Source organism: Sander lucioperca, chromosome 23 (assembly GCF_008315115.2).
Source record: "Sander lucioperca isolate FBNREF2018 chromosome 23, SLUC_FBN_1.2, whole genome shotgun sequence".
NCBI lineage: Eukaryota > Metazoa > Chordata > Actinopteri > Perciformes > Percidae > Sander > Sander lucioperca.
The window spans coordinates 10,107,977-10,130,345 of NC_050195.1; the positions used below are offsets into that span (position 1 = coordinate 10,107,977).

At 41.8% G+C, this 22,369-nt stretch overlaps 1 long non-coding RNA gene across 1 annotated transcript; it reads left to right on the top strand.

Annotated features, from left to right (window-relative positions):
• Window positions 1-2,516: 2,516 nt before the first annotated feature.
• Window positions 2,517-21,987, top strand: LOC118494373. The gene is made up of 4 exons (XR_004896502.1): window positions 2,517-2,567; window positions 6,044-6,049; window positions 11,042-11,048; window positions 21,977-21,987. It is a non-coding gene; the product is annotated as an uncharacterized LOC118494373 (long non-coding RNA).
• Window positions 21,988-22,369: the final 382 nt, after the last annotated feature.

Below are 22,369 nucleotides of genomic sequence, written 5' to 3' on the forward strand. Positions count from 1 at the left end.
GAAAATCTGTAGCAGGAAAAGTTAACCCTCTCCTTGATTTCATAACCTACCTGTGTCTCTCTCTCGTTGACTGACTCACTTGTGTTGTTCGTTGTGTGTCCGACTATGCGTGCTTTTGAACACCCGCCCAACTCTACCTCTGATTGGCTTACCATGACATTTTACTCAACCTCAGCCAATCGTCAGCATTTATGCGCTTGTGTCATGCACTGCCCACTAACCAAGGAACAACAGTAAAAAAAGTATTTGCCTCTCGGCTCAGACTCAGAGATCTAGTTGGTCTGATGAAAAAAACAGCTTCAATTATAGTAACGCGCCGCATTTTTTGGCAGTAACGGTAACGGCGTTATTAAGATGGAAAAATCAATTAGATTATTCGTTACTGAAAAAAAGTAACGCCGTTATTTATAACGCCGTTATTCCCATCACTGCTAATGACACATGTACGTTTGTAGGAAGGCATTCGGAAATGTCAACAGATGAGTGCATCAGCGCACACGTGGCAACAAGCACACGTTAACACAGGCGCGCAAATTTAAAATGTTCAATGCCTTATCGCGCTGATGTGACCAAGCCCGACCCGAACCCGAACATCATTTCTAAATATCTGTCCAAACCCGGCCCGGTTCGGGTACCCATCCTCTAGTGCACGGTCACGGAAGGCTTGTATCATGTGGACGCGCCGACAGTTTTGTTGTCATTACTTAGAATTCCTCATGGGGGTGACAGAAACTATGCACTATTGCTTTAAAAAGACCAAGCAATAATAAAAGGAATAAAAAAAAAAATAAACAGTAAAATAACACTTAAAAACATTACAAATTACAAACATTAGACAAAGGACAGTTGGGTCTTTGGCTGCTTTTTCAAAGTGTCAACAGAGAACACAGATCGTATGACAATAGGCGTTCCACAGTGTCACCTTTTATACAAACTGTCACGTTTTTTTTTTTTTATGTGTGTGTATTTGGAGATTTTCACTCAATTAAAGGAAATATTCTTCTGGACAACTATGAACACATTCTATGAAAATCCTTGAACTTAACTTGGGATATGTTTTTAATGGTCCCAGACTTCAGTTTCTCTGATGTCAGCTGGAAGCGCCTCGCAAAAGAGCCTGGCTTCCACTTCCACTGAATTTTCTTGGATGGGTCGATCTCAGTGGGACACTGTAATGTAATTTCTTTTTTTCTTCCTTCATTCTTTTATCTACTATTTCAAAAAAAAAAGCTTTTGATCTGAATCTACAAGGGGGAGCTAGTGAATGTTATCATTATGAGCATAATTTCAACTGGAATATTATTTTTCAAGGAAGCGGGCACAATAAGTGAAACTGACAATTTCAAGATGAGATAGAAACCAGATGGGGACAGAGACTAAATGAATAGTTCCCAACTTAAGAGGGGACTGTAGTTTGTGAAGATAGTCAAGCTGTCTGCTTTAAATTATATTTTCTTGGAGCCCTTGTTCTTTTTTTGTCTTCATCAGCTACTGAATGGAAAGTGGGCTCACTTTTTTTTGGTTTATTTGTTTCATGAGTGAGATAGTCTGGACGTAGTGATGTAAAAAGTGCATACGCTTTTAATTAAATGTTTCACCGTGGACAAGGGGAGGCATTGTTTTTGTTCTGCAGAAGTAGTGCTTTAGCGAGGAAAGGTCTTCTATAAGTGCATGTATACACACACGACTCTATCATATTAAAATGAACCTCTTTATAAACACAAAAGCCTTTCATTCCCAAATTACAGCCACAGTTTGAAAAATTAGAACGTGTGGCAACAAGGTCGTTTTTCTAACAAAATGAAAAAAAATGTTTATTTTCTCTGTATATGTGACCTTTATTTAATCACAGTGGTGTCTTGAGATCGAAATCTCATTTTCCACAGAGTCCTAGCCAAAATGGCAACATAATTATGTTACAAGAAGCACCAGAACCAACACTCACAGAAGGAAAAAAACTAAACATGAAAGGCATTTAAACACATTTCCTAACATGGCACTAAAACAAAGACCTTTGCAAATAAAATAAAATGTAATAACTGACTAATAGCATTTTTTATAGACTATATAATTGATATCAAAAGATAAAATCCATCCAGTTTTTCTTTTCCAGAATAGATATAGCAAGTGTTCTTGATGCAGAGGAAGTCCAGTGTCTGGTTCACTGTTTGTAGTTGAGCCCAGTCCTGAGCACTCGCTGTATAACACTGTGAGGGGAGCGATAACTTCAGACAGAGTATGACTTTGTTTTATGTCTCCACAGAAAGTATACTATAAAGAAACTTCAGTAGCATCAGTGCACCTTCAAAGTGCCCGGAAAGCACAACTAAGGCCTTGATTTTATGTCTTTCCTCCTTCTGTCTATCCTCAGCTGGAAAAAGTAACAGTCAACTAGGTCAGGGCTCTGTCGGGTTATCAACTTGCTTGTCTAACCTCTCCTCAAACCCACTTTCAAATACAGTATGTGTTAAGGAAAAACTCAGGAGCAGCACAACTCATTTTATGTACTAAAGAATGTTCGGGAGACCTCGATAAATTACACAGAAGCATTTAATGAACACTCAATTGTGGAAAGAAGTCCAGGCAGGCAGTACAGTTTAACTACGGTGTGTTATCGTGTCGGGCCGTCCCAACTGTCTGAAGTTCCTGTCTACCTGAAGGTGTATTTAAACGTATGCTGGATGCGTTAAGTTTAGCTGAACCTTCGATGTAAACAAAGATATTGTAGGCGCCTAAAACACAGATGCTAAAGCCTAGTTCAGCATTTCTCTCTCTCTCTCTCTCTCTCTCTCTCTCTCTCTGGGAAGTATGCAGAAGTGTGGCAGGCCCAGGGGTGGGGCTAGAAGGGGGCACAGGGTGACACCAGCACCCCCTGAAATATGATTGGCCCCCCCTTGTTCTATCCTATTCAATATTTCCTATGTTTCTAAGCAGATTTTCTATGCTGTATTCTGATAAAATGGGCCCCTCTTACTGATTGTTGGTCCCCCCCTGTGCCACTCCAGGCAGACCAGGGAGTGAGGGGTGTATACGGTATGAGGAAGGGAAAAAGCCAAAATATGATAATAATTGAATTGCAGGTTACTGTCATGTGTACCTGATGAAAGAATAAGTTCTCATTTTCATTATTCAGTCAGAACTGACGGATTCTGTTAACGTCACTTTCAGTCGACACAGAAGCTGCGAGTTGCAGTTGAGCAGTCCTTCGTTTGAAGAAGTAAAAACCCCAATACATTAGTTATTTCTCTAAGTAGACTTACAACAACTTGTGTAACTGTGTAGTTCGTCACCAATTTTGAGTTCATTTTTTTTGTTGGAATGTTTCTGGTTCAGGCACTTGAAGACGACGTCCCCCATTTTTAATCTTGCGTACAAAGCTTTGATAGTTTTTTTTTTAACTGGGGCCATCGATGAGCACAACTCCAGGCCTATTAGACCTCTGAAAAAAATATGGGCAGCAATTCTGATCTGGAGCCAGGCTACTGTCATGTTAAAACCTCACACATTGTTCTAGCACAAATACACATGTTTTGGTGTGACTATCTGGGCAACGTCACTGCCAAAATAATTGAATAGATTTCTAGTGATTCTGAAAATCTCATCATGTCAAAATGCATTCATTAGCAAATCTGTATTTGTGCCTTGATAAAAAAAATGGAAATTATGGCAAAGGTAATGACATATGCTGCTTTTCAGCTTAGGTTTGGAGCACACATGAGTTTCAAGGTTGTATATAGTACATTTATAGTATACGTGTATTCATGGCAGAGGTAAATAGGTGATAATGGTGACCGGGAGAAAAGCAATATTGAATATGTGAATGGCTCTTTGCATTGGCCGGGTCTGCTCGTTTCTCGAATGGCTCACCTTATGGGCACTATTACTACCCAATGGCTGACAGTGACAGTCAATCAATAGGCACTAACTGCATCAATTAAGGCTGTTGCACTAAATACTCTAAATCGACAACATATAGGGCCCTATCTTGCATTGCACCCGGCGCAGCGCGGTGCAAAGCCCGACACAAAGCCCGACGCAAGTGTCTTTGCTAGTTTAAGACCGACGCAGTTGTCACTTTCCCGTCCAGCGCCCACGTCGTTTAAATAGCAAATACACCTGTGCCCATCTTTGCGCCCATGGGCATGCTGGTCTTACAGCGAGGTGTGTTCAGGTGAATTATTGGCATCTTGAGGCAGCGGAAAGTGATCGCGCCATTGACCAATAAAAACCTGGTCTAAAGTCAATAACGCAGCATTTCATTGTTATTTTAACAGCAAATTAGGAAAATGTGCCTAGGCTTATGCACAGCGTGGCACACTATGCTTGTTACACATACACAGGGAAGCGCAGCAGCACACAAACATGCAAAAGATTACAAATAAAAATATTACGGGCAAGTCCGCCATCATAATAGCAATGCGTCAAGGTACAAGCGCGCCTGGTTTGTAAAGGGAATGGGAGCTGACACTCTGATTGGTTTATTGCATGTATGAATTAATGAAGACAGTAAGTACAACCCTTTTGAACCATGCGCCTGGCGCATGGACCCTTTTTTCCGCCGTCAAACTAGCAAAAGTGGATTTGGACACGCCCTAAACGCACCTGCGCCAAGCGCTTCACGCCGTGCGCTTAGATCGTTAAAATAGGGCCCATAGAGTTTGGAGAGCAGCTGTCATTTTGTAGAGAGAAGGTGAAGGGAAACACACGTGTAATTGTTGTTTGAATGATTATTTTGAGGTAATAACATATGTATGTGGAACCCCGGTGCTGCTTCACTTGTTCAGTCTCTCACAGGTGTGGAAATATTTCCAAATGCGGTGACTACTTTCTTCTCACCTTTCAGTCTGCAATGAAACAAATCGGAACAAACTGCGGTCTGTTATTATACTATCTGCCTGACAAGCAAAAGATATTAGTCCCATGCTTTGAATACAAACATCCACCAAATGACAAATATTAGAGAGTTTGAAGTGACAAGGATTTTATTACCACAACATAACAGTAATTTATAGAGTATGATTTTGTAACCAAAGGAACATTAAACACAACATGTTCATCAAGTAAATAAATCATTCCTCTGAGTTCAACAAATTAGAGGCTGTCAAAATGACAAAAGTTATTTCTCGCTAATGATATGTCTTATATTCTTTGCTTTGTGTAATAAATCAGTAAATATGAATATGAATCAGCCATTTTCAGATGTTGTATTTCTAATTCAGGAACAAAGCTGTTCATATACAAACACAGTCTCCTTACAAACAGCCTGTGTGATCATAGAGGGTCTTATTCATTCTGCAGCAGCAGCCTCTAGTCGCATATGGCAGCGTACAGATGGACAATCTGTTTGGGGCTTCAAAGTTAGGAGGCAAAGTTCATTAACACGCCACGAGCTTTGAGACTGCGATTAGAAAATAATTTCATCACCCCTCTAATTATATTCAAACGTTTCCAAAGTTTCTCCCTGCGTGCCAATCAATGGAACTTTAAATAAATAATGTACGCATCAAAATCAATTCATTTGCTGCACAAAATAAATGTGCATTAGTTTGGTTTGGTGTGAAGGAACATCAGCATCCATTAGGGAAAAAGCAATGCATCCTAGGAAATATGTCTCAGGAATAAAATGTGTTGCACTTGAGAGCGACAGAAGACTTTATATAAAACTGTGCAAGCATACATTCATACCATCAATACCTTATCACCATATCGGGCTGTTCTCATGAACAATTCGTACATAAAACACAGGGCTGTCGAGCGGGCGAGCGGAGTTCGTGTCTTGGGAAAAACACAAGTCTTCAACCAGTCTTTTTACTCGTTTTGGTGCCTAAACATTGTCGCTGCCGCATGATGGTCACTTTGGCTAAACTTAACTCCAACTGCCTCTGAAAGGACCGTCACCTCGCGGTGCTCTGTACCTGGCTCACGATCACCTTTTTTCGGCTAAACTGTACTGCAACAGTCTCTGAAATTGGGAGAGGGTAAGCGAGATGAAGAATGAATATCATACAAATTGCTGTGCATACGTTTCCGTACGATGTCATAGGAATCCGTTCATGGGAATGCGTTGCACAGAAATAAAGGCTGTTGCATGTGAGAGTGACAGAGGACTTTATATAAAAGTGTACAAGCGTGCTTTCAACACCTTGTGCTGCTTAATATATATATAATAGAATATGAAGATGGAGTTCCGGATTCAATAATTAACCAATTTTCATCCAATTAAGGTACTCTCTTTTTTGTTTAACACAAGCAGGCATGTTTACTTTATCTCGTTTACTCTCCCCCAGTTTCCCCTCCTTCCCCACCTGTGTCTTACACGTGGGATGGAAAAGAAGAAAAAGAAACATCTGTGAGAGCGTGGGGACATCTTCCAGTGAGGTTCAGAAAATAGCTGGCTCTCCTGGGCCGCATTAGTCTGAAGGTCTTCGAAGGGGAAAATGACCCTGGTTCCTCCCTCTCCTCATCTCTCCCCCTGTAATTGAGTACGGTGCGTGGTCAGGGAGCCTGTGCTCATTGGCGGTCTGAACATGGTAGTTAGTTACACACGTTTTCACCGTAATTACCAGGCAGACTCTCCCTGTCTCCAGATCTTTTCAAGGTCGCATCAATTTCACAGCTATCCACACTATCCGCCCCCGCTCCATGTCTCTGCGCGCCAGCCGCTGTCATTACAGGCTTTCAGACCCTCTGCCTCATTGTGAACTTCCCCCCCCCCTCCTTTCTTAAAAGCACATCAAAACCAAAATGGCAATTATTAGTTGATCATCCAATCTTTTTCTCGGCAACTCTCGCCCCTGCAGGAGGAGTGTTGCAATAACCTTCTAGTCTAAGAGCGACTCGTCTCTGGCTGTAAACGTAATTACTGACTCACAGTGATGCAGATTTACTACTTCCCTCTAACTGTCATTAAATGCTGCTTGACTGCCTCGGAGGGAGGGCGTCAGTGATTTTGGCAAAGGCACCTAAACATTTGAGTGGCCTCGGAGTGTCATGCAAATCCAGTCAGAGTCCCTGACACAAGCAGTTGTGCAACACCAATGCATTCTGTTCACGTTTCCCCTCTCTTCCACTGCATGTCTCGGATCAGCTGCATTGCTTATACGACCGGATGTCTGCTTCCTCCGTCTCTTTCTCTCTTTCGTCGTCAGACCATGCCCAGCAAGGAGTCAGAGTCAGTACTTACTAGGTTCACAGCCGCTGTCAAGTCCTCCAGCAGGCCCGTCAGCCATGCCAGGGACAGCGTATACTTCAGTAGGCTTTAAAAGCATGAGCACCACTCAAATCAAGGCGCAGCACAGCAGAACATCTGTTTCGCCATTTTATTCCATTTGGTGCTGCGTGTATTGGCAAAGCGCCGATAGAGCCACCTGTTTACTAGCGTCACGCCATAACCCAATCCCCTCGACCACAGTCTCAATTTTGGAATCTTGCAGAAGATGTCCACCGAGCGCTGCTGAAAATGATCGCTCCGCTAAGTGGTTGTGATTTGTTTATGTTGCCTATTAAACTAATAAGTCCTCATATCGTTGTCAAGGCTTGACATTGGAAAATGGAGGAGGATGATACTAGCTGTGACTACATGGCAAGTGATGGCATAGATTAGCAAGAGTGCCGCTCCACAGATCCTTGTCCTATGAGAAAGGTAGGGGGTGGGTGGTGTGTGTGTGTGTGTGTGTGTGTGTGTGTGTGTGGGGCTTTATTGTGCCTCTGTTTGATTGAGTTGCAATGTGTCATGACTATCAGCCCATGCCATCTGCACGTGTCCCGCATCCTCAGTGCTGAATTGATTGAGATTTATTGTAAAGGATGATTAAAGCACTGGCGGCATAGTCGATAAGAGGAAGAGTGAAGCTGTGAACACACATCGGCTTCCTGTTCTCTGACAGAAGAGGTTGACAGAGCCAGACAGCTCCAGCAGCTCAAAGTAACGAATCGTTAGAAGGGCCCACTAGTGCCGGTGTACCCAAATAGAAGTAGGTGAGTGTAAGTCCAGGAAATGCACGGTTTAGCAAGAGATGTGTGCATCCCCCTGGGCTGACCGTGCCCTGGGATTGGCAGCACTCGGCCTAATGCATCTCAAAGTTGTCCTTGAGTGGATACAGTATCCCCCACGCCAATACCAGCATGATTAATTGTTCGGGTGGTCTCATCACTTTTAGTCCAGAAAAGGCTCTGAACCCCTAAGGAACAAACAAACCTACTTAACCATTTAGTGCTTTCTCTGCCTCCGGTTACTACTCAATCCACCCACCTGGATACACTCTGACAACCGTGGACACAAGGGAAGCATGAATCTTACAACACTACTCTCTTAATCATTCTGCATCTTTGGGCACATATATAAAGGTTACCCTCATTTGGTAGGTTAAAGCATCTGACTGCAATCTTCTCTGTCTAAGAGCATTAAACATGTAATAACTTACTGGCTAGCTTCTCATTGTTGACTTTATTAAGTTCACGCTGCCTCCCTGTATGCTAATGCATGCACAAGCAGCTATGTCTCTTCCCTGTGAGCAGTAACTCTCAATGCATACTCATGAAAGTAAACTTGACTTTTTCAGAGGTTGTGGTGCTTTGCTCCAGCAGACATGATGTGCAGAAATGGCAGTGCATTGGGCAAGTCTATCCTGATTCAGAGCCAATCCCTCTGAGGTGAGCCTCCGAGTACAAACTGAAAACCGAGTTCTGTCCGCACTGATAAGGAGGTCAGCGTGGCCGTGTGACACAGACCAAGATTGCTGGACTTCTCACGGTCAGCAACCTTTTCCTCTAATGCAGCCACCTGAGCTGACCCAGATTTCTGAACGTCTCCAATTGGCCCTTAAGGAGTCCATAGCAGATGGCCGTCATACACCAAAGGGTGTAGATAACAGCCATTTATCAAAGCATTAGAGGACTGCCACAGAATAAGGCCACCGGACATGCATCACCCTATCCACAAATTCTCACTGCTGTTTCCAAAATGTTCCTCATAAATAATTCATTGCCTTTACGGCCACAGGCACCTCAGACTATATGTCATATTTTCATGAAATACACTTTATGGCGGCTGAAGTCACCCCACCTCTGTATTGGATTCCCCCTCCCCTACACACTGACTGAATGTCTCTCTGTCTCTTTTTCACTTATAGTGTTTTTCCATTACATGGTAGCTGCTTGACTCGCCTCGACTCTACTCGCCTTTTTTGTTTTTCCATTATGAAAAAAAGTACCTGGTACCTGCCAACAGGTACTTTTTTTTTAGTATCACCTCTGTCAAGGTTCCAAGCGAGCTGAGGCGATACCAAAAGGTGACGTGAAAACCTGCAGACTACTGATTGGTCAGAGAGATTCGTCAGTAATCACTGTCTCATCATTGCTAGCGACAGACGGGGGTGTCCTGAACAAACCCGCCATTTTTAAATAGATTAGCCAGCGGCGTTTTTTTTGCTGCCTCCAGCTTCTTTTGACTCAAAATTTGTCTTCTAGCTGTAGCAACAGGGAATCAAAAACAACACACGTTTGACGTTCTGTGTGTTTGTCGCGTTAGGTCAAGGCAGTTTCCTGCGGCGTCGCTATGACGACCAGCTACGCTCGCCTCAGGCATGAGGTGGTAATAAATCTGCAATGGAAAATGGAGGACGGGGCACCGTGGCCGAGTCGAGCCGAGCCGAGCAGAGCTGGTACTAGCAGTGGGTAAGCGCCATTAGTGCTGGACCAGCCCTTGTGTGGTCTTTTTGAATCCCTCAACGTTTGACTGTTTGTCATCACCCATTAAATGAGCCTGATGTGTTCCATTTCTTTGAAATAGAACTGATGTGTTCTACCACAGTCTCATAATCTTTGCCTCTGAAGTGCCTGCACAGACCTAAAGGCCAAAACGCACTGAAAGCGTCTGACGCGTGCGTTTTGAAGTACACTCATTGGGCCTCAGTCACCAAAGTTCTTAAGAACAAATGTGTTCTTAAACCCCACTTGTGCAGTTTTCACGAAGATTCTGGCATTCACCAATGTTTTCTTCTTTGGGATTTGTTCTTAGGTAAGAACAGAATCTACGCACACTCAAGAACACTCTTATGCACAATTTAGAGCTGACATGTTTGCGCAAAACAAGTAGCTATACTGTTTTTGTCCATACTAATTTAAAATGTAACATTTCTCTCCATTATGTAACTAATTATTTTCATTATTTTACACATAATCAAAATAATATCTTACACACTTATACGTTTGTTTTAATAAAAACACGCTACTGCTCATTTGTAAAGCACATAAATTGCCATTGTGTATGAATTGTGCTAGGCCTATATACATGTAAATAAACTTGCCTTGCTTTGCCTTCAATTCACATCATTTATGTTAACTGGGAACTCTGCCATCCAATAATAAGTGATTGATCACACTATTTATACGCCAAGAGTATCTTCTACGTTTTTAATTAATTTATTTTTGCCTCAGATTTCAGATCAAACCATTTCTTTTCTACTTCATCGGTTCTGCGCCCTTCTCCGCGTTCTGCATTCCATGCATCGGTTTTATTTGCTGCTTAGTATGCACTGCTGACGCTACTAAATATTAGAGATGGTCCGATAGCATTTTTTGCTTCCCGATACCGATTCTGATACATGAACTTGCGTATCGGCCGATACCGAGTGCTGATCCGATACCAGTGTGTCATATATTTTATTATGTTTTAACAACTGTATACTACTATCCCTGTATGGATGTGATATTATTTCTATCTTTGATGTTGGTCTGGCTCAGGTTAAACTCTTTGTGAAACATGAACAAACACGAACAATGAACGCCACAGAACTTTCTTTTATTATCCAGTTTGACAGTCAGTTATAACGGAAAAAGAACATAAACTACTTTAACGTAGATTTTCTTTAGGGCTTTATTATGTGGTATCGGATCGGTGCATAAACTCCAGTACTTTCAATTTACAAAGACATTGGGATTCATCATTCTAAGAACACACCTGCGAACAATTCTGCGTCATGAATCAGACGTAGACTTTTCTTAGGGACTTTCTTAAGAACATATTTAAGAGAAAACTTAGGAAGATAGTGGTGAATGAGGCCCAATGTTTTAAATGGCCGAACATGCCCCAAAAGCAACCTTGTTTCGATTTTGGAGCGTCAAAATGAAGACCCAGCGTGCTGTTTTTTTCTGCAGCCGCCCTACATCTTTGGAGAATGTTACTAGAATACGATATGTAATGATGTGATCCCAATCATAAAGTCTTAGATTCTTTTGGTAAAGCTGGTGATTTCTAGAACTCTGTGTTAAGGGTCAAGGGAAGTCTGAGGCATGCTGGTATCAGACTGCGGGGTTTTCTGCTTGCAGTCAGACGTTACATGACATTTTAGATTTCTATGGCCAGAGATCACATTTTGTATCGATTTTTGCTTGCACAAGGGAGTCCAATGGAAAACTATATTTTCTAATCTCAAAGTTATTGGAGTTATTATGAGCAACTTTTTAACACCTTTGAAGCTCGGAGGCTGATTAGTAGCCTGCCAAGGTCTTGCTGTCCACCAATATCAGTCTGATTATACTTTTCACTCTTATTGTGCCTCTTTTTTTGAGCCACGGGTGACGCAGTTGGGTCTCAGTGGCCTTAAGACACTTAATTTGAGGTAATCAACAACTTGGCATGATTTCCTTTGATTACTGGTGACTTCATAAGCCACCCAGGAAACCTGCCTGTGATGACAGTTCAGCCTGCTATGATGGAGGGCAATTTCTGGAGGTTTGATTGGATATTTGTCATGTGATAATTCCTAAATAGGAGGCATTAGTGATCTAGGTCAGAACACAGTGGTAGGAGTAGGGCTGTCATTGACCATAGTTCAGTTAGACATATTTCTTAATTAGCCTCACTGTCTGCTCCCCTCAAAGTAATTAACTTGATCAGAAAAGACCTTGCCTGAAGTCGGAGTAGAGTCAGAAAAAAAACGCCATGGCAATGACTAACTACATTAAAAATTCGGAAATCATATGTTTATCCCAAGCTGTCTGCAATTAGTATGCATAGAGAGCAGCCTAATTTTAAATCCTCATAGATTACTCTCGGGGGAAGTGATCTGGGAACGTGCTATCATAATTTATTTGGCTCAAGGTGTTGTTGTTTTTTTTCAACTTGCAGAACATTGTTGAACAGGTTTGTACTATAACAACAAACAAAAATTGAACGTGACACATTGGCCTCTGCTTGTTTTATTTCCTTCTTTTTTTTGGCACACATGCTAAACGCTTTAATTGTTTCATGCGTGTGCATGAGAGAAAGAGAGAGTGAGGGCAGAATCCATGGAGACCAAAAGATAAAGGATCACATGATGGCCACTGTAATTGCATCTGAGACAACGAAGCACATTAAAAAATCCTCTCCCCTTGATGGAATTATTATCCTATTTGTCCTAAGAAAGAGGAAACTGGCAGAAACCACTGAGACAACAGCCCAACCCAGACGGGTAGATTGTCCCCTGTGATAAGAATATGCTCTGACACAGTGATGGAGACCTATAGTCATATCAGTAGGGAGAGGATTGAAAGCAGCGATGGTCCCCTTTTCTGCAGGCGTCCATCATCTCTCTGTCTGTGGTCCTGAAGGTATAACGCAGGGAGGAAAGATACTGGCACAGCTGCATATTATTATCACCCCCGACAAGATATTATTCTCATATATTAACCGCAAACATTTCATTGCCCAGCTGTTGTTCCTCCCACTCACTTGTATTTATCACCAGGGCGCAAAACAAAAGGCAAACTCTCTTTTCTACGTGGGCCTATGCTGCAGATTGTCAGGATTCTTCCTCTTTCCATCTCTTCTAATCTTTTGTATAGATCTGTGGGGCTTAAAGTCCATCTTTTCCAATCGGCTAATGATCTATTTTGAGCAGTTGGAAAATATCTGTCTCAGTTAGTTCTGGTGTTGAAAAGTTTGAGAGATGGTGCTGAGGGGAGTGCAAAATCAATAAACCTATCAGAGAATGGTGACATGATATATGCTGGCTGGGCAGCCACTCCGTGAGAGCAAGAGGACTCGGCACAGCCATGAAAAGATGAATACACGCTACTTAAAACATCATAAACTGTGCACAGTAAAAACAAAACTTTATCGGTAGTTGTCTTTGCCTGTCATTTATCACAAAAAGTAAGATTTAGTGTTGTTGGGACCTGTAAATCTGAGGCATAAACTGGTTTTGTGGCTAGAGAAGTTTTGTTGCAACGAGGAAGACACAAGTTCAAGCGCTAGCATCAGCTGTGTGTCTTCTCCAAGTGTCCTTGAGCAAGACAAAATGAACTCCCCTATGTGTTAGGCTAAGATTCTTTCAGCAAGAGAGTTAGCAATAGTCATCACATAAACTTATTCGCAGGTCCATTCTGACTCAGCTCGATTTGATGGATTTGCTGTCCCCTGTTACCTGAATACACAGAAAATGTCATAGCCATAATCCTTGATGAATATACTTGCATTATACTTGCAATTACAGCACTAATCTGAAAACATGTTCTCTATGGCAAGTTGGTGTTTTCATTCTTTTGCAATCCAGGATTTAGGGGTGTTATGGGAGCCATAGCATTGTCTGAGCATGCATGGTTAAATGAAGAAATAGATTTTGTTAATGAAAAATGCAACAGATGGTGACTGTAAACCCAGTCCCTGCAGAGCATGAACATTTCCTGCAGAATGACGGAGAGCGGATTAAGGTCATTTTTGCCTGGTTTTTCAATTTATAAATTCATGCTCAGAGGGAACTGAAAAAAAGCGTGCTGGCATCCTGCCTCGACACTCTTAGGGAAATCCAAATGTCAATGAGCACATATTGGAAATGTGCAAATATTAGAACAAAAAACACAGTTTAGGAACAGAACGTTAAGGCGGCCATCATGACAAACAATCAGACATAGAGGCTGACAAGGGCCACCCAGAGAGCCCATTGCCCAAAAGAAAGACTTGTTTATCAGCATGAAAACAAGACTTGAGTTGATCAGAGGTATGTATTGTTTGAAAAGATGAAAAACAAAGTAAGCGCTATTCATTCAGTTCACATTGAATTCATTTTCAATTTCATGCTCGTGCGTATTGCCAGATTACGATTAAGGCTCCATCTTTTTTTTTTTTTTGGACCATATTCCTGAAAAAAAGTCCCTATTCATGTGAGCTATGTCTTTTCTTCTGTGTCCTTGCACTGTGTGCAGGCTCGGGCCATGTCGTTTCAATGTCATAATTTGAATAGAACAATCTTCCAGAAGACAATGGGCAATTTTCATCGACAAATTGCCTTTCATTTTTTCGCCCAAATCTAACTGAATAGAAAACCAAGTTTTTCTATTCTGTCCTCCTCTATCTTGCCCTCTCTCCGTCTCAGGCCTCGGTAATAGGCCTGTCTCTTTAAACCCTCTCTCTTCGACATCAAAACAAAACAACCCTGCTCGTGTTCACCATATAGGAAGTGATCAAACAGCTGACCCCCCGTTCGCATGACAGCACACTGATGGCCGTAAACATGCAAAAATGTGAAAGGAGGAGCCATGTCATGGCAGCGCACCATTAGCAGAATAGCAATGCAACGCGCTTGTGTTCAGCTCAAAGCACCCACATGGCAACTCCCCAGCCAATACACGAGCCAGTGGCCGTGACAGATGCCTGGGACGCAGAGCATCGAGTGTCACATATCTGCATATGCTTCCCGGCAGCGCTTTTAGCACGGCACACATAGGAGCATATGTCTGATGAAGGTCACTGATTTGAAAACAAGGCACCTTGGCTGTCGCTGTTATTGCAACTGTGGCGGCTCCTCAAGCCACTCAAGCTCTTCACTTTTGCCTTAATCCCGCAGTGACAGAAAACAGCTAATGACCAGCAGATGGATGTGACAGAATGAGGATGATGTACAGAAAGAGTAAAAGTTGAGGGAAGATGAGGAGTATAAATGAAAGCAGCCTGACTTACTGAGGAAACCCTGTTGAGATCACGGGGGGGGGGTATCATTTCTTTACTGCCTTGGGTATATGCTTGTTTATCATGTTCTAAAGTGGGCAGGAGGCGGGGATGTGGCGAGCAATCATTTAACCCCTTCCATCTGGGATTTAACCCCAATATCCTTGTTGGTCTGAAATCCTCAGCCAGCCTTGACATCGTCATTATCATCCATCATCATCATCACCATCTTTTATAGTTCTACGCATCTGGTGTATACGGAACAAGTTGGCAATCTGGTGTTAAACACATAAACATTCTGCCAGAGGAAAGTTATGGCCCAGGCGTGATTTTGATCACAAGCAAGATAAATTATGCTCACATTGTGATTGTGATTAGGAAAGCCAGAGGTCTGAAGCGCCACACTGCCTGCTGGGAATTGTCGAACAAAGATGTGACGAATGGGAGGAGTTGCCGAGTTGAGGACTTTGGTGGAAACGTTCCAATAAAAGGGAGGTTACGAGATTAGGCGAGGGAACGAGTTGTGAAAAGTGAAAGAGGAAAGGATGTTCCCCCATTGGAATTCAGGACAGGCATACAGAACGCATCAGAGGAAGAAGAAAAAAAAGTAGAACAATGAGCCGCTGCATCCTTTTATTAGAGCCAAGAATGTCTAGAAATTTAAGACCACCATATTTTTAGAACCCCATCAACCTGGCCTTTATATAGCTCGATAAAATAGGCCTCCATGTTTCGAGTTCGACTTATCCCACCATCTGAGAACGAGCTGCTTTTGTGAACACTCACTCTCAGGGGGAGGACACTCAGGCAGAGAAAATGTATGGGCTACATTGCTGAATCTTATTTAGATTGATAGAAGCTGCTCAACCTGTCAGCATCTCAACATGTGCATGTTTGTGAGCAAAATGATCCAGATTACCTTGGGAGCCCGGTGTGAAGCAATATGATTGAGCGAAAGACGGACCTATTTGCTTGTGCACGCTTGTTTGTATTCCTTTATGCGCATCTAAAGGAGAAACAAGCAAGTTAATGCATGTGTGTACAGTTCCATATAGCTGAAAAGCAGAAAGAAGTGTATCACACTGAGTGAAATAGAAACGAAGAGAAAGTAGCAAAAGGAGCGTACACCCTCGCCCCCTGTTGCCTTTCTCCCCGGGGTGTTCGTTAATCACCCTTTTAGATCTGTCAGGCTGTGGGTGGGCCCATTACCCTTCAACGCTGGCACGTTTGTTGCCCGAGACAGTGCCTCCATTCAGATCCTCTGCAGACGCCTCACCCCCTGAGTGTGTCTCGCACAGGCCCTACCTTATTAGAGGAACATAACACATAATGAATAAATAAACAAAGTGAAGTGGATTCTGGGACGTGAGGAGCATCGTGACACTTTGGGGTGTTCATTAAGACAAGGTGTCGGGTATCATGCTGTGTACGACACCGGGTGGCAGCTAGGGTTTTCGACGGTGCTGCAGAGGAACCCCTCCTACGCATCCCCCAAACGCCTAGCCTCCTGTCTAGGTGTTATGGGCAAAAGATCCGGAGCCCACCGCCGAGACGGGCAGAGCTCTTGTCAAGGGAAATTGAAGCACCACATGGGTCCAGGTTCAAAGATAACTAGCCTTGAGCTGTCAGGGTTGCCAAAACTCTTTCCATGAGGTTGGTTGCACATTGACATTAAAACATTGGTCTACATGAGTGTGAGTGCGTTCTGAGGGCTAGTGTGAGATGCGTCATATAAAATGTACATTAAGACAGGTTATCCTTTGAAATGAAACACGCTAGTTTAAAAAAGAAAAGAAAAAAATATTGGCAGACAGGGAGTTCAAGGAGGGAAAACAGCAGCTGGAAAATGTCTAACACATTACACAGAATTTCCTACCATGCAAAAGTCCACGGAGAATTCTAGGTGAATTGTTTATATATGCTCTTTAACCATCCATGTGATGGGTGATGGTTATTACCTGGAATTAGGCAGGTGCTCATGAGTTGCAGGTTTGTAAATCAGAGTAAACAGTGAAATAACCTATTAACCTAATTGACCAATTCAGTAAATGGCCAATAAATAATATGTTACTGCCAATTAGACTGTACCATGTAGGGTGTTTGTGGCAGGAGCCATCTGTTCGATCCAAAGGTGTCTAACCTTGGTTTATAAAGGTTGCATTTAAAAAAAAAAAAAAAAGAACTTATCGTGTTATTGTGAGCCCATCTAATGATGCACACTGCTTTATTTCCTATTTAACTTGCTCTACTAACTCCAGTTGCTAAATATTCCTAGGAGCTTAATCGGTGATGTGCAAATGCATGATGTTCCTGTTGTTTTTCTAATTTTCTTAACCAACACTGTGTCTGACATTTTGATCAGACAATTTGGACGTGCTAATGGGACTTAAAAATGGGCTCAGAACATTGTGTTTTGGAAACAGAACTCGATTGGAATTAGTAGTTCCAAATTTAAGTCTTGAGGAAATTAGGAGACACTCATGTCAGGTGCATTACTTCCAAAACGGTCTTAGCTCTGGACTATTATCATTGTAGTAGCACTATTATAGTTTGAAAATGATTGTAAGTGATTGAATTTGTCATGTGTGGTCACACATTCGGCATGCAGACATGGTCAAATGTGATTTTGGTGCTTAAATTAAGAATTTAATTAAAACATACTATCAAAACTCCAGTCACTTTGTTGTGACGAGACAACTTTAGTCACTCAGTCTTTGTGCCAGAAGTTTTAAATGCATCACTATGCATGTGCTGTTTCAGGACACAGCCATAATGACTTCAAGAGTCCCATTCTCACATTCCTATGCGTTAGCTCAGCTGGCAGAGTAGAAGTTTGCGACGTGAGAGACTGCAGTCTTAATCCCGAGCGAGTCGTTTAAACACCAGACTGGTTGCAGTTTATCATGAATTATGTGTTTGTTTACAGCCAGTTTGAGATTAACTCTAGTCAACAGTCACAACTGCTTTCAGTGATGATTTGCTGAAGTCACTAAACAGTTACAAAAACCCTGCCAATCAGGCAAATTTGCTGCATTTGAAAGAGATCATAGGAGCTGCTGTTGTTGTTGTTGGCCTGTTGAGTTCTCCGCCTGTAAGAACATAAAGTACTTTTCGAATGTATTCAAGTATTATCCTTTTAACAAAACTACATTCATGTGCAGAACATCAAAATCATTTTTAAGATAAGATAGAAATAGATTTTAATAATCCCACACTGGGGAAATTCCCTTGTTACAACAGCTCAAAAAATGCACACACACTCAGAATAAGACAAATACACATTAAATAGACATAGGAAAAATATTATAAGAAATAGAAAAAATAGGATAAGAGTATTAATAATAATAATAGCAATACGTACACTATAAACACCCTTATAAACAGACAGGTACAAATATATATTTACAGATATACAGATGAATATAAATGGCATATTGCACAGTAGGATGTGTCGGAGTAATAAATAAATAAATATGCATTGTGCAAAATATTGTCAAGAATTTCAATGTCAAATAAATTTCAATTTCTTTCTGTGGGTCAATTTATATAAGGGAAACACAAGTGGATATAATGCAATCTGTAAATGAGTCAAGCAACAGATATAGAAGTTGTTTATTGAAGAGGGAACTCTTGTCATAATAACCACCTAACCCCAGCAATGATATTTGTGTTTTTACAGACTGGCAAAACACTCAGGAGTAGCACTCCCAGCATGAATCATAAAGTGATCTGATGGTGTTAAAAGCGCCTCACTGTTGTGCGACGACGCATCTCAAAGCCACTAACTGAATGCGCAGGGTGAAGGAAATGAAGGGGAACCGGTGAGCAGAGGGAGGTCACACTTAGTGAAATGATAAATAAAGTGAGCAACACTCACATGCATTGGCAGAACAAACAGCTGGAGCCGTAAACTCGGTAGATTAATTAAAAACAGCTCTGCGTCTAGTAGATATAAATACAGGAGAGGCACAGGTTCTGAGTTATGACTTCCCTCTAACATGCTCTCAAATTAAGATTTAAACCCTCGCTCTTAAATAAATAAATAAAATTCTTCATTTCGCCCCCCCCCCCATTCTTTGGATAATGTAATAGAGCTTTTACTTTTCTTTTAACCTACTAAAACCACAACTCAAACCTGTCCATCACCCCTCCTTTTGTCCAAGCACTCAAGCATTTTGTGCACTCTCCACGCAACCACACACTGCTCCCGATCCTTCTTAATATATTGAGTGGAGATGCATTATTTTTATTGTAACTTAAGGTTATAAAAGGGAGAAACAACAAACATGCTTTTTTCTATTGTAATAGTCATCCCTATCGCAAAAGCTCTTAGGGTTGAAAATGCACAGGCCTCGCAGTAATACGTTTGAATTACTCGTGATTGGTTGCATGGCTAATGGAGAGAGACAACACCTTGCCAGGTAAAATCACGCAACCCCAAAAGAGATTTCCACTCACGTTGCCCAGGGGTCACCTGTCCAGTCCTTTGACAACAGCATTTGATCAAAAGAGAAAAACACACATCAAATATTATAATGTACGTGCTGTAGGGTATACAGGAGTAATGTGTGATTTGATGCGAACAGACAAGACATCATATACTGCGCGTGTTCTATCAAATAATGGTACGTGCTGTACATGTAGACTTAAAGGAATATTATGCTAATTTTCTGAAACACTGCGTTATGGTTCTTTGAAATTAAGAGTCAGGGTCAATGCTGGACTTGTTCTGTATACATAAATTTCATGCATCAGGAGGGATGAGAGACAAGGTTTTCAAAGATGATGCATGCAGTGCTAAGTACTATAATGAGGAGCTCTGCACATTCGTCCGCAGAACCACTTTATTTCGGTACATTTCACATTATCAGAGCACCTGAAACACAGGATGTTCTCGGATAATAAAGCCAAGATCGGGTGTCATACTTTTCAGAAGGTGAGATATGGGCGATGATGGAGTCACAGAGACATACTGGAGAGTCTTTTATAACCTTATTACACCGCAGCCCAACACTCTTTGGCTCTCCGATACATATACGGCACTAGCAATTATTGGAAGAATTGAAGAAAAAGAGATGAGAATAATAGCCTAGATAAAAAGCTAAAACAGAACAGTCTTCACTTTAATTCAGTGCTGCTCGGCTGGGAAATGGCCGCAAATCAGAATCTGTTGCTTTCCACGGAAACATCATTCAGTGTGCAAGGTTGCTGTATCTTTTCAAATTGAAACTAAAGCAACTTCACATACGGGATCAAGGGCAAAGACGGTATTAATCATACATGCAAGTCACAAGGTAATGTGCACTTTGGACTTTCTGCAATCCCAGTAAACAGAAAAAAAGTGGTATAACCCACCAGTTTGTTTTGGCAGTATTCTATAATTTGACCTTTGACTTTAAAAAAAAAAAGAAATACATCAAGGTGACTGAACAGTGAATACGAAAGCTCTGACCTTAAAGACAGTTGGAAAGTCGTCTGTTGATACCACAAATTGCAGTCACTCAAAACACACACTTAATTGCATCTCTGACACATATGGCATCTCAAACGCTATTTATTGCTGTTCAGAATTGCAGAATGAACCTTGATTTCAACATAGCAGACTTCTTTAGAGTGCTAGAAAATTACTGTGGGGAGTGCTCTCTGAGACTTGTGATCGACCTCAAAACATCTGCCAACCGCTTTCTTGCAACACAGTAGTCAGATAGTTCAACTTTCTAAGAAGTGAGTTCACTTTTTGCAGGCAATACAAAGGCAGAATGCCGTAAGTTCAAAATAGAGGTCAAAAGTCAAAAAGTCAAGTTTGTGTTCAAGATTTTTTATGTAGATAAATGTCATTACTAAAACATCTTATTCCCAGATTTCCAGTGTCCTACCTATAATTCATTTGGCTGGACAACTACAAAACTTTAAAGTCATTTTTCTCAGGTCCACACTCTAGCCAGCTGAGGTCTTTTGCCTTTGTAGGGCAGTATGGTTCAAAGAGAGTTCTAATGTAATTTCTCAAAGGTATGAGAGGTGGTATGACTCCTTAAATTGCTTTTTACTAAAACACTGTTTATCACTTGATTAACAAGCTGATTCAGAACTTGCTAATGGATTTTGCACAGGAGGCGATAATGTCACGGTGACACAACTGCCAGAAACCAAAATGGTGCCACTTATATTTAGAGAATTCAGTGTTAGAGTTAGATTCAAAGGGGTTGAACCTGGGACCTTAACATTTTGGGATGTTTTTTTCCTCCCAATTTGAGACGGAATCCGCAGCACTGCAGGACGAGACCAATTAAAACGTGTCGTGTTTCTCCACTCTCCCTGTTTGCCCGTCACCCTGCTGTGTGACTGGTGGAGTCACTAATTCAAATCCAATCTGAAAGTTGCACAGGGAGAAGGAGATAATGACAATATGTTTGCAGTGGGGAGCATATGAATCTGTGTACTAACATAATTATTTGCATGCATTTTGTTTAGATAGAGGTTGCCTGCTGTTCTGGCCCAGATGCCCATCATCAGCTGCCAAACTCTTTTAATGCATAACAGCAAATCTCGATTGGAAAAAAATGCAAAAGTAGACACGATGCCTTGTATCTGAAGCATAGTCAAATCTTTATGCCAGATATACAGCACATGAAACCCACTCTTTTTTTTAATTTGTCCAACAATTCATGTTCCTGCTTTTGTTTTCTGAAATGTAGAAATGTTACTCTGGCTGCTTAAGGGCACATTCAGACAACAAAAGCAATCCGGCGATTCACAGCAAGGTTGCGCGGCAGTGGGAGTGTCACTTAAATGGCCCATTTGTGTGATGTCCTGTCGTATTATTTAATCCCGCGATGTAGCACAATTACGACACAGATCCATTTTTGCGACACGACTGAAGCGTGGTGTCGCGACGTCATACATCCATGGTTGATGCTCCACGTCCCTGACCGCCAGCTGATTGGACGAACGTGTCACGTGGGTCTGGCTGTTCGAAAATTTCAAGCCACTGTCATGGCGGCTCGTTTACCAAAACGTTTTTCTGAAAACATTTTAAGCGAGAAATAGGCCATACAGTTGCTGAATCTGTCTTCATTTCAGATCGTCTACTTCTACTGGATAGTCGCGTCACGTTCAACGGATTCATTTGCATAAAGATGGGCATCGGCCAGCTTCTTGACACGCAGCATTTTCTCAAATGCAGCACCGCATTCCCAGGATGCTTTGCGGGCGCGTTAAAGTTGCTTGACGTCACCCATAGGAATAAAGTGGAGCGCGGCGCGACAGAAGCGTTGCATGGACAAATGGATCAGCACTGTTAGACTTTATACTTCACAACTGTTGTCTTCTGTCAGATCGTTCATAGATCTCGACATTTCCGACTGGGCTTGAAGGCAGCTTCAGTTCATAGAGTAAGAGATAAAAGAGACGCAGGGACTGTGCTTTGTTGTTCGGGGGAAA